Source organism: Megalobrama amblycephala, linkage group LG3 (genome assembly GCF_018812025.1).
Source record: "Megalobrama amblycephala isolate DHTTF-2021 linkage group LG3, ASM1881202v1, whole genome shotgun sequence".
Classification (NCBI taxonomy): domain Eukaryota; kingdom Metazoa; phylum Chordata; class Actinopteri; order Cypriniformes; family Xenocyprididae; genus Megalobrama; species Megalobrama amblycephala.
In genome coordinates, this window is record NC_063046.1 from 54,521,258 (window position 1) to 54,535,678 (window position 14,421).

Consider the following 14,421-nt stretch of genomic DNA (forward strand, 5'->3'; position numbering starts at 1 on the left):
TATGTTGATAGTTTTGCACCTTCAGATTCCAGATTTCCAAATAGTTGTATCTCAGCCAAATGTCCTATCTTAACAAACCATACATCAATGGAAAGCTTATTTAATGAGCTTTCAGATGATATATAAATATCAATTTCAAAACATTGATCCTTATGTACATATAGGCTAACAAATAAATAAAAGAACAAAAATAACAGTGCATACAGACAATTTCTTTCAAAAGACATTCATAATGGGGAGTTTGTGTCATACGTGTCCTCCCCGCTCCCATTTTCTATCTCTCTTGGGTAGAGTTTTAGTGGTTTGCATGAAATTTCTTGAAGCACTCAACATGCAAGGCCACACCGCATTTCTCACATGCAAAGGAAGTGCGTCCATCACTATCAAATAACGATCTACAGTAGAGATTTCAGTTAAAGGGATAAGTTATGTTTTAGGTGGGATTTTATGATAGCAAAAAGCACTAAACACCAGTAACCTTGATTTATTAACTTATTGACACAGTATACACTGTAAAAAATGACCGTGATTTTAACAGTAAAAGACTGTAAAAATGCTGCGGTGAAAAACTGTTGATTGGTTTACAGAAAGTTTCCGTACTATATACGGTGAATAACTGTAATAGATCTAATGGTACATTTAATGTAATTTTACGGTAAAATACCGTTAAATTCACAGTTAAAATAACAATTCATTGTAAAATTTACAGTGAAAAACCGTATATTGACATTCCCACAATTCCCTGCGTGACACTTCACATTTGATATATTTTCGTTGAAATAACTCTGTTTCTTCTTAGTTTTTCTCATTTTTTTCTAATCAGTTATGTACATTAGGGTTTTATGTTACATCTAATGTTGTTAAATTAATGTTTATTGCATTTTTAAAATTTCATGCATGTTACCATGATGGTGTTTAGTGTGTGTGTGAATGACACTGTGTGCACCTTCTATATATTAGTATTGTGCTTCTCAGCTTGTGGAAAAGCTGCTTGTGATGAACTTTGATTCATCATGTGACTCTCATACCACTGTGTTTGGTGACTGTCAGTGTATTATAAAGGTACAAAACAGATATTAGTACTTCATTAGGTTAGTAAATTAACATTATATCAGTTAATGAAATACATTATTTTACTGTAAATTTAACAGATTTAAAATGTAAAATTCACATGTAACTCCGTAAGTATGTTTACGGTTTGATGTCATTTTTACAGTATTGTTCTGGTAACCACAGCTGCCGGTATTTTTCCGTAGAAACAACGGGATTTTTTTTACAGTGTACCCCATTTCCCCATGATATATGTACTTACAAGTCATTTGCCCACCGGCAACTATAGATGCCGCTTGGACTTTTGACTAAGTACATAAAAAACTATAAAACTCTTGTAAGATTTGTTTTGATTGGATGATTCTAGAGACCTTCATGATTGTGTAGATATATATATGTCAACAAAAAATATTTATTAGTAACATGAAAATTACTTTTCTTTGGGAGGGTTTGCCTTCAATATGCTTCCTGGAAGTAGAGGTAGGAAGTTGACAGTCTCATGTGACAGGAAGGAAGTGAATACCTTTTTTTTGTTCTTGAAATCCTTTATTTGGTTGTTTTCTTGCATGTCATTGAGACATAAAACATGGATAACATCTAGAAAAATACTTACAAAAGGAAAATGACAACTATATACTGAGACAACAACAGTTGCCGGTGGGCTTAAATGGGTTTGTGTTCTGAAGATGAACGAAAGTCTTATGGATTTGGAACGACATGAGGGTGAGTAATTAATGGCAGAATTTTCATTTTTGTGTGAACCCTTTAACTAAAGCAGTTAACTAATGATACCTTATTGTAAAGTGTTACCTTAATATAGAAACAATTAAAATAATTAATTCCAATAACTGAATGTTCTTCATGGTCTTATATGATTTTCTAGTTTGTGGTTAGATTCTATACAGACGTATAGTTGGGGTGACGCATTACAAGTAACGTGAGTTAAGTAATCAGATTACTTTTTAAGTAACTAGTAATGCATTACTTTTAAATTTACAACATCTGAGTTACTTTTTCAAATACACAATTTACTTTGTGTTCCTATTTATTGACTGGCAGCTCTCCTGTCTCCATGTTGAGAGAAATCAGGAGTAAATACAGAGGTGTTGTGTGCACTGTGTGAACATGATGCTTATTGTAGTTCTAGACTAAATGTGAACATGCATTTACTCATCTCACTTGCACAAAAACACATTCAGTAGTCCTCAAAATGAATAAAAACAGTGAAATGCAAACTCAGAATATCCACTAAATATATAAGTACCTTTGCAACTACAGGTTAAAGGTGCCGAAGAACATGTTTTTAAAAGATGTAATATAAGTCTAAGGTGTCCCCTGAATGTGTCTGTGAAGTTTCAGCTCCCATAGTTTTTTTTTTTTATTAATTTTTTTAACTGCCTATTTTGGGGCATCATTATAAATGCGCCAATTCAGGGTGTGCGGCCCCTTTAATTCTCGTGCTCCATGCCCCACGAGCTCGCGCTTGCATTAAACAACATAAAAAAAGTTCACACAGCTAATATAACCCTCAAAATGGATCTTTACTCGGGCTGCGTCCGAAAACTGGAAAATGCTGCCTTCTGAGGACAAATTTCGAGGTAGGAAGGCAGCAAGGCACGTCCGAATCCAATTTTAGCTTCACTTCTTGTTTCCTGAGATACCTTCATCTGATCGATTTTTGAAGGAAGCATAGATGTATCCTTAGCTGCCTTTGATATCCCACAATCCTGTGCTTTCCATTCTGTGACAGTTGAGCTAGAAAAATAAAGATGGCGTCCGAACGTTGCGTTTGCTGCTCAGTTTGTATATAAATGTACGATTTTAACCAACATATTTCAATTTTGATATCATTTCTATCGAGAAATTAATACTGTAGTAATTAAATATTTGTTTAGTTCTCACCAAAGCTCGCTCTATTTTGCTGTAGATCATTAAACTGTTACGCTGCCTCAGAAGTCTGTCTGAAATCCGTTTCGTGAGGTACCTTCATGCACAAACGCTGCCGTACAAGTCATTCTCTTATAAGACAGCGAGGCAGCAAGACAGCTACCTAGGTTTTCGGACGCAGCCAAAGTGTTCGTCATGCAACATGTCTAATCGTGTAAGTACAGTGTTTATTTGAATGTTTACATTTGATTCTGAATGAGTTTGAGGCTGTGCTCCGTGGCTAATGGCTAATGCTACACTGTTGGAGAGATTTATAAAGAATGAAGTTGTGTTTATGAATTATACAGACTTTAAGTGTTTAATAATGAAAATAACGACGGCTCTTGTCTCCGTGAATACAGTAATAAACAATGGTAACTTTCAATGATGCGCGGGTTGATCCAAAATGAGCGGGTGCCTGCGGTCACCCGCGGTTACCCGCGGTTACGAGTCATCCAAAAATATTTTTAATGATATTCGGGTCGCGGTCGGTCGGGTCGTTTGAAATAAAGATGCCAATTAGACCTTTGTAATTTATATAGTACTAGACTTTATTGGCTGAATAACTTGCGCGAAGATGACGCACGAGCTCAGTCTACAGGTAGAGATGGAAGCGGCAAGAGACAAGGTGAAGACTGGGGAGTGGAAGCTCCACAAATACACAAATAGAAAGAGCAAAGTGTGGGAGACATTTGCCGAAATAATGAAAGAATGAAATAGTAACATTATTAATGTTGAGCGTTATTAACTTTTGAATAAATGCTGGCGCGGGACAAAATGCCAGATTTCCCAACACGTTGAACTGAGCCATTGCACCATTTTAATAGGCTACTTTTAAACGCATATAGCTCAGTAATGTCAGTTTTATGTATTTTCTGCAGAGGGGGCGGAATTTTTGTTGGGAAAGTCGGGGGAGAGACGCACACTTCGATTAGACTGGATAAACACATGCAGCATCTTAATTGTTAAGAAAATGAAACGAAATAAATGAATAAATCAAGCCTTTATTACATAACACTAGGCTATATCATACAGCATTCAGAAAAAGAACAGTTTGCGCTCCTAAGGGCTGTCACACTTTTCCAAATATGGCCCAATGACGCTACGATGAGCATTTACTACTTTTAAAAAATGCGGGTAAGGAAGCGGGTCGGGTACAATATTTTCTTTCTTTTTTTTTTGCGGTCCGAGTTGCGGGCGGGTTAGTTGAAAACGTCGGTCGGGTGCGGGTTGTTTATACATTGATCCGCGCATCACTGGTAACTTTAACCACATTTAACAGTACATTAGCAACATGCTAACGAAACACTTAGAAAGACAATTTACAAATATCACTAAAAATATCATGTTATCATGGATCATGTCAGTTATTATTGCTCCATCTGCCATTTTTCGCTATCGTTCTTGCTTGCTTACCTAGTCTGTTGATTCAGCTGTGCACATCCAGACATTAATACTGGCTGCCCTTGTGTAATGCATTGAACATGAGCTGGCATATGCAAATATTGGGGGCGTACATATTAATGATCCCGACTGTTACGTAACAATCGGTGTTATATTGAGATTCGCCTGTTCTTCGGAAGTCTTTTAAACAAATGAGATTTATATAAGAAGGAGGAAACAATGGGGTTTGAGACTCACTGTATGTCTTTTCCATGTACTGAACTCTTGTTATTCAACTATGCCGAGGTAAATTCAATTTTTGAATCTAGGGCACCTTTAAAGGTCCCGTTTTTCGTGTTTTTTTGAAGCTTTGATTGTGTTTATAGTGTGCAATATAACATGTGTTCATGTTTCGCGTGTAAAAAAACACAGTATTTTTCACATAATTTACTTATCTGTATACCGCTGTTTCCACTGTCATAAAAACGGGCTGATGACTTCCTTGTTCTATGAAGTCCCTCCTTCAGAAATACGTAACGAGTTCTGATTGTGCCAGCGGTTCCTGTGTTGTGATTCGACAGCAGCTTAGCGGAAAGGTCCCGGAAAGGTCACGCCTCTTACCATAACGTGGAGATGCACGCGCTCAGTGTTATTGTCTTTAATTTTACGATTTTACCCTATCAATTTGAGCCGGAATCAGACCCGGTGATTGGACTGCGGGATGAAAATAACAGCGTTTCGACGACATGGCGACAAACACACTCTACAAACGCAACTCTTGTGTATTCCTGTGGGTGGAGGTTAGTCAAAAAAACTGTTTTAGTGACGTCATTAAAGAAGGAAGTAGAGGGATGTAGTCCAAACTGGCCGTTCGATGTAGGCGACTTCTGTTAAATAAAATATCTCGCTTGGCATTGAACTTTGAGCCTTAAAATTTTACAGATTTTATTTATACTCTAACAACAACATTACACACTAACTAAAGATTGAAACATGGGATCACGAAGAACGGGACCTTTAAGGATAGGTGGTAGGGTTAGTGTTAGTAAGTTGACATGTACTTGCAAAGTTACTTATAGTCAGTAGAATGTATGTTGGGGAGCATCAATATAAAGTGTCAGCAGATATTACACAGACAGTCTACTAATACTCTAATGAGAGTCAGTTGACATGTAGATGCAAAGTTACTTATAGTATGTATAATATCTAAAGTGGACCATCGAAACATGTCTCAAGTTTGGTTCATCTATCTAAACACCAATGTACACGTTTTGTTTTGATGAGTCCGAACACTCTTTGTGAGCTCTAACCCAGCTGCCTTTGTGTGATTTAACACACAACCATTTGTCCTTCATTCCAGTAAATATTTGCATGTCTTTCTCTGACAGAAGGGCAGTGTGCTGTATAACTGCTCTGTCTTCTCAGATACTAGTTGACAGTAAAACCTAATGGAACGTATACAAACTGCATAATGGCACATGCACACAAAAACAATTGAGATGGAGACAAGCTGGCCAATGGAGTAGCAGAACAGAAGAATGGTGGTCCTGGTCAACAATGACCCTGCTGATTTCCGTCCAAGCATTTTTTTTTCCTAAGGAAATGAGTGATTGGGATCTCAGATTGGCGCTACTAAACAGCTGGTAATGTTTACACAGGAAATTGGATGGTGATTTTCACTTTCTGTTCCCGCTTGTGCCATATGGAGTGATGCATTATGATAATTCCAGAGATGAATCATAAGTCAATGCCTCTATGAATTTTATCAAGATGCTCACGCATAAAAATCCATTCTGTTATGATGCAGCCACGGATGTGGTTTCATGTTCATTAGTATCTCATATTAAAAACCTGTGAATCTTTATCTGAGTTAGACAATAAGTACACCCTGCGTCATGTCCAGTGCACATGGTCTTTAATGCTTTATCCGCTCATTTTCTACCACCATCTGTGCCTTATAGTCAATGGCAGCAGAGTGTGCAAAGATAAGATGTGAGATGTTTACAGGTTTTATTGAACCAAACTGGGAAATCTCATCTTGAAATGTGTCATGACTCGATATGTCACCACAGCAACGGATCATCGTCTACACAGCCTGACGGGTCAGAGAACATCACATGAACACAGGCCTGACAAAAACACCCAAGGTCAAAGCTCACTGCAGAGGCGTGACAGCATTGATAATTAAATCCACCCACGCTCTTTAATATACCAGAGCATCTTTTGTAGCAGTGAGCTGGATAGTGCTGTTAAACGCATCTCAGTTTTCTAGGCTGTCAAGGTTTTGTTAGTTGTGCCGTGATAGAATAGCGCTATTGAATCCGACAGACCTCAATAGATCAATGATGGAGGTACAAGAATAAAAAACCTTGTGAAATTCTCAGCAAGATGCCACAAAAGTTAAAACAACACTAAATGTTGCTAAGAGCCTAAAACCTCTAAGGTTGTGGTTCTCAACCTTTCTGAACAGAGGACCCCACTGTCAAAGACAACATTTGAAGGACCCCAATGATATTTCTGGTGCTTCTGCTTTAAAGAAAAAGCAGCTCATTTTCCAAAATTTTTATACAGAAACTATAGGAGTGGCCATAGAAAATAACTGAATTAAATAGTTAAATATTTATACAAATATTATAAATTATATCTATAATTGACAACATTTAATTAAATAATTAAATAAAATAATGGTTAAAAAGCAGGTTTCAATTCAATCAGGGTTTACATTTTAGAATTAATAAATCTACATCACTTTTCTTGTAATTTGTGATCACTTGTGATTTTTTTTTACTCACAAATAGCCATAGGGCCCTATGATTTCTGCGAGGCAGAAAACGCGGACGGAATCGCGGAATCCAGTCATAAAAACGGAAATTTAATTTATAATGCGGAATGTCACGGAATTTGTAACAATTTTTGAAGAATGAATTAAAAGCAGGTCAGAACACTTAAATCAAATCGCGATATATCACGATATGTCCGTGAATATTAAACCGTAAAAAGACTAGCCTAATTTAAATAAATCCTGCATGCCTTTGAAATGAATGACGTGGAAGCGTGGTTTCGTTTACTTCACACACACGCGCTGAAGCACGTGCGACGCTCGCAGGTGTTTTCATTCTCTGTTATGGAGTTATTTTACTGACAAAAGTCGAACGCACGAAATTAATCTCCAGAGTCGCTCTGAAAGTCACGTCATCAGCATTTAACTGCTTCGTTTGAGAAAACTATCGTCATAAACACAGAGAAACACAAAGCTCTCGGCAACCCGTCAAAATAAAAGTTCGATTTAACTTGACATAAACATATTAGTGTTGTACAGTAGAATTTAGATAAATTAATTTAATAATAAATTATTAAAACTATATTTTTAAGGAATAATCTCAGTTTTTTTTCCGCGTTTTAATTTTAACATTAAAGCTCTGTTGTGCAGCACATTTGACAAAAACGTTTAATTTCATGATTAAAAGATAAATTAAATGGCATTAATTTGATTGCCGGAAAATTTTAAAAATACGCAACAGAATTTCTGAAAAAACAAACCATTTCATAAAAATACAATTAATAAATTTTGTTGTTTTTAAGAATTCAATTAATTAGACATGCTTTTTGATTGTTAAAATGTAATTAAACCATTAAAACGGAATCCAGAAAAATGTAAATGGAAAAAACGGAATTTGGGAAAAAATAAAACAGATTTCATATAGGGCCCTATACTCATTAAAATATTTTAGAGCTTGACAATAACTGTTAGTAACTTGACACTAACAAATGTGTATTTGTAATAGAAATGTCCATGACTTTTTTAATTTTTTAAATATTTTACTCATTTCCATGACTTTTCCAGGTCTAGAAATCACACTAAAATTACACATGTATTCATTCTCCAAGAATGTGTGAACCCTGGTTTTAAAATAAAAATGAAAGGTGTTGAGGGAACTAATTAAAATAAGAAATATGACATCAGCTTATCTTGCATTTTACCTTTTTTAAAGTATATTTTGTCTTATTTTAAATAATTTTAAGCTGTCTTGAGGCCCCTAGTTGGCCCCGATGCCCTGGTTGAGATCCACAGGGCACACAGTCATAGTAACATACATATAAAGAAATAAATGGCACTTAAATAACTGTTTAAAATGATGTACAGTTACATGAGTTGAACATACTGATATTCATATCAGTAGCCAAATAAAAGCTGATTTATTCTACATGGGGCAGGTCCACTCACGGGGGCTGCCATGTTGAGATCACATGACCAGCTCACATTTTCTTAGTAACCTCCCTGTTATTAGGCATGAGGCTCATGGAAATTAATCATGTCTCTTTGTGAACAGCGCAATGGCATCACTTAAAACTTTTGTGTGATATTACAATCACGCCACTAGGTGTCAGCATAACTGCTATCTGTATCATCAGTAAAACTTAAACAAATATTTAATATAATTATCATTTTAAAAAATGAGTAAACCTTTAAATATTGGTTAAGTTTCACACCCCTTGTAAAAGTAGGGATGATTCTAGTATTTAGTCTCAGTTGTGAAATGAAAAAAGAAAACAGACTTGCATCTGTCATCATCAAAAAGTGAGAAGAATAGTATACAGTATATAACAATCATTTTTAAAGGTAATCAGTGGCTGGTAAGGAGAGTATTTATTGTGAAATAACCTAAAAGCATGGTTGCTGCCACTGTTGTCATTAAAAATAATAATCACAGAATCCAAGATTTTTCAGAGAGCTGAGATAAAAGACAGGGGACAGCTGAAGCCTCCCTAAACATGGCCAATCATTGGCCATGTTTGAAAGAGATGTGTTATAATGAGAATGTAAAAAGAGGCTCTGAATTGCTATCATTACAATCAGTATAATTAGAATCCTGCTTTAGCAGGTCCAGCTGGCACAGATGAAGCTATCAGATGTCACTACACATGGCTAAATCTCAAATAATCCTGAATTATGATGAGCTCTCATGGCCATTATATGCTATGAAGAGCTATTTGACTGTTCAGTGACTATCTACATTTTTGCAAAGCTCCAAAACGTGCCTTATAAATATAATTTACTGCAGTTTCCAGCTGAAATGAACACTATAGTGGCAGTAAAACCATTTTAATTCCCTTTCACACTGATAATTGATTAATAAACACTTTTTTTTTTTGCGCAGTTAGTTAGTTGCACAACAGGTTATGACCGCAAAACATTTTTACCATAGTGCATGATTTGTAAACGAATACATTTTGACATTTGCAATACATTACCAGCTCCATATGAATGGCTTTTCTAACATAGTAAACTTGCTCAGTAGCTCACCTGGTACAGCACTGCACTTGTCCTGTGAAACACAAGTCAAATATTTGCAAAAGCAAACTAAAATGTCATAGTTGCTTCAGCAATTGTGTTTTTATCTCTTGTTAACACTAAAAGTTTGGCTTATTGTGTATTTATTATATTTTCGGTGTATTTATTGTAGGTGGTACCTTATGAAGCTTTTAGCGCCACTCACTGGACGTTTCATTTCCAAACTGCGTGTTAAAACTTTGCCAGATTCACGTTCACCCGTTTCGAATGCACCTAAACATGCTTTTAGCACCACTCGCAGGACATTTCACTTTTACATGTGTCGCCACAGGCACAAGTCTGAGGTGGAAGGTTCAGCCAGAAATTAAAATTCTGTCATCATTTACACACCTCCATATCGTTCAATAAAGCAATAAGCCCCAAGAAGCCTGGGTTTACAGTGAATTAGTAACAGCTAAGGGGCGTTGTTAGGCATGAGTCATGAGACAGAGAGGAGTGCCTAAAACTCCCTTAGCTGTTATAAATTCACCATAAACCATGGCTTCACGGGGCTTATTGCTTTTATAAAACAGTTACCACACAATACAAGTAAAGTGAAGTGAACCACACAATGAAGTAAAATCATTAAAAGCCTTCCTTCCGCTGGAAAAAATAGTCCCTCACCATGAACAGCAACAGAAGTTACATTTATTACGCCACTAGATGGTGGCAAAGATTGTCTTTGAGTGAGTCACTCAGAAAGAAACCAAACAGTATTTATATCATTTTTTACCTCTAATACACCACTATGTCCAACTGCCTTGAGCATCCGGTGTGTGAGGTCTGAAAACGCGCTCTGATGCTCTGTATTAGAGGTAAAAAATGATATAAATACTGTTCGGTTTCTCGCACAAACCGATCGTTTCGTGTCTTAGGACATCAATGTGTCGTCACGAGCCGCAGGGTTTAATTTGGATTTGTCTGTGCATGGTTTTTTTTTACTCTTATAGATTTTGTCATTGACATGCATTATACGACTGACAGACGGCAACGGTTGGAGTTAAAAATCATCATTTGTTTTCTACTGAAGAAACAAAGTCACCTACATCTTGGATGCCCTGGGGGTAAGCAGATAAACATCACATTTTCTTTTTTGGGTGAACTATCCCTTTAAATGTTAAAAGGACAAGATTGCAGCGGACATTCAAATTTTTTTTACTCAAATCAGATTTTTTATTATGGGACTGATCTGATGGAAAATGCAGGTAATACACTTGGTCATTCGATATCTCTCACAATACTCTTCTACATAATGAACAAAACATATGTTTACGTTGCTAACTGCTAATTTTACAATGGCTTCGAACGTGGCTCAACCAATCAGAATCAAGGGCCGGAACTATCCGTTTTTAAAATGATCGTTTAAGTTCCATAGAAGAAAGTAAGTCATACAAGTTTGGAACAACATGAGGGTGAGTAAATGATGACAGAATTTACATTTGTGGGTGGGCTGTTACTCAAAATGTAATGTAACTTACCCTCCTCTGGAATGATTTTTCTTTTCAGCTGATGCCACCAAAACTGACCCCTCTCCTCCAGCCACCTGTCATACAGATACTACAAAATCGACTCCCGCTCTAAATTTTTTTCTTGTCGTTTTAAACGTTTTAATACAAATTATAGAAGTAAAGTGGGTTATGAATGCTGTTCTAGCAGAATCTGATCAATTCTCAACAATAAATGAGCTTCATTTCCTTCACTGTTCTTGCTGATTAGGCGGTGACAGCCTTCGAGTGTTTCTATTTGATGCGCTGCAGCCCCTCCAAATGGCAAAAGGGCTTCCACGTGATCTAAAATAGTCTCCTACACTCATCCTAATTGCATCACCATGACAACAAACAGCTACAAAGTCACTGCCCGGCTAGCAGCTGAACCACAGTCAGTTCTACATTAGCAGCACTAGGTGTCGCTGTAGCTTCCTATACTTGTCCAATACTGTCACTAGTTTTGCCATAAAGAAGCTGGTTTAATTTTCAGCATTTTTTTTTTTTTTTTTTTTTTTTTTGGCAATGCATGTGACATTGGTGTTAAATAGATTATTTTTAAATCACTTATCTTGTGTCTGAATATGCATACTTGCCAACTAGCAGTACTCCAAATGTCCAAATACAGTATTTATTTAAAAAACACTTGACAACCTGCAGCTTCCACTGAATATATACCTAATAATCACTTTTGGTGATTTAGTTGACCAATGAAATCGGCTGCAGGGAGGAAGGTTTGCTCTTAACTGGTTTGGGGGAAAAATAGGCTCATCAAAGACATTAATTACTCAATATACAATTTTGGCATATGATTATTCTTATTTTAACCCTCATTTAAATCAATATCACGTAATATTATTGTGGTAAACCCAAACACAACCTCTCCATGCATCTGAACAGAGCAGAGGTGCAAAACGATCTTTATTGACTGATGCAGATTTATCTTTTAAGCTCAGTGTCTGCTAAAGTGGTCAGCATTACGTCTGATCCTTCAAGGATGCTGGAAGCTGATTTGATATGACCACCATAATAGGATTTAGGTGAGACTTTATCCTCTTCATTTTTCTCCATTACAGAATGCAGAAAAATAGCAGTTTATTCCTTTTTACACAAACAGTGATTACAAAGGCAGATTATTGATTAATAAAGACTTTTTTACAGGATTCAAAACAAAACATTTTTACCATTGTGCATGATTTGTAAGCTAATACATTTTGAAGTTTGCATCACATAAACAGCTCCATATATATGGCTTTTCTGACATAGTAAACTTGCTCAGAAGTTCACCTGGTACAGCATTGCACCATTTTCTTCATTAGAAAACTTAAGGGCTGAATTGATCTCATCTGCTGCAACTCAATGATGGTGCTGCAGCAGCTCTACAGAAGTTGCTGATCCAGCACTGAGGTTCACAGCTGATGTTCCCACATCCCAAATAAAGAAAGTTCACTCAATGCTGCAGCTTTTATGTGGGCTGTTTACCATAGCCTTCGGGGGCATGTATGGAATTTTTTTTTCATATTAGTCAAATATATGGTAAATAGACTTTCAAAGGATTTCACACATTTTTGATGCAAATGACCCTTAAATATGATTATCCCAATGCAATACAGCATTATATTTTCAATGCTAAAGATCCATTTATACTATAATAAAAATTGTGATTTTATAAAGATAAGTTGTTTGCTTGAAGTGCAAATAGTGTTAAATGCTATTTTAACTATGTGCAAATAGTGATAGATGCATTTACACTAAATGTAAATAGTAGTTAGATTCTATTTGTACTAAGTGTAAATAGAAAACTATTAACCTGCCACACATTTCACAACTCAACAGAGCTATTTTGAATATTTGATGTGTGTAAGTCTTAATATATTTCATACAATAGGCTATATATTATATTTCATCATTTATAATTTTTAGTCATAAATCAATGTTCTTGGTCACCCTTTATATCTGTCAGTGTTCCTGAAAAGTAACAGTTTTGGACATACAAGGTTTCTGTCCGACAGTGACGTTAAATAATAAAGTATATACTCGATCAACGGTTTGTGCATCTGAAAATATTCTTGTGCTTTTGATTTTCTTTATCCAGAGTGTTAGTATGGGTTGTCCATACTAAAATGGCTGAAATGCTGCATACAGAACAGGATGAGGAAGATGAGGCAATTCTTAATCCCGATTCGGAGAAATATCTGATGCTGATGACCTAAACTATGAGCCACAGGATCAATCTGACGTTGTAGGTGTAAATCCATCTCCACTGATGTGTCCCATGAAGAAGAAACTTAGACACAGTCCAATAAATTGAGTAAAAAGGGGTCTTACTGGAGCAAGCATCCCCCCACTCAGGGTAGAACAATTTCTTGCGATGAAATAATAACTCAGTCAGGTCACTTTAGACCAATGCTGTGTATGTCCAAAACTGTTTCTTTTCAGGAACACTGACAGACGTAAAGGGTGACCAAGAGCATTGATTTATGGCTTAAAAATGTAGATACAAGGTTTCCACTCGACAGCAACGATATATACCATATTGTATGTAATATAAACAGAAAATCAACTTTTATTTTGATGCCCTAGCTAACATTAGCTAGCTAGAATAGAATATGTCAAGAGCAAGCAAGCTAGTATTGGAAATGTTTCTCTTTCTCTATAGTAATTGATTTCAAGGTCAAGGTAACCTTGACTTAACGTTCAAATATTATGTCCAGTTATAACAAATATTTTCTATGGTTAAAAAAAAAAAAAAAAAATATATATATATATATATATGACATCAAATATACAAAAGCAGCCATGTTGAGTGGCAGGTGAATAGTTTTCTGCAGTAAATATTTTCCTACTTGCAAAAATTTGCAAATATCAGAGGTTTCTATATGGGTCATTTTTGACCCGTGTGTGCAGTGTGCAAAATAGATGCAAAAATACAAAAACTGTCAGTTTATAAAGTAAGAAAAGAAAAATAATGATTTGTAGAAATCAAGAGCAAAATATTTAATGAATACCTGGAATAATAAATGATAAAATATATTTCTTTCAAAGATTCAGCAAAGAATCACTCAGCCATGATTGAAATATAGGGAATGAATACGGGTCATTTTAGACCCACGTTATGCATTAGAAGGGTAGTGATGCAAAAATGATTTCTATTCAAAAAGTAAGAAAAAAAAAATGAATTTGTGATGATCAAAAACATGTTCATGGAGGAATACTGAATGATGAACTTAATTTCTTGCAAAGATA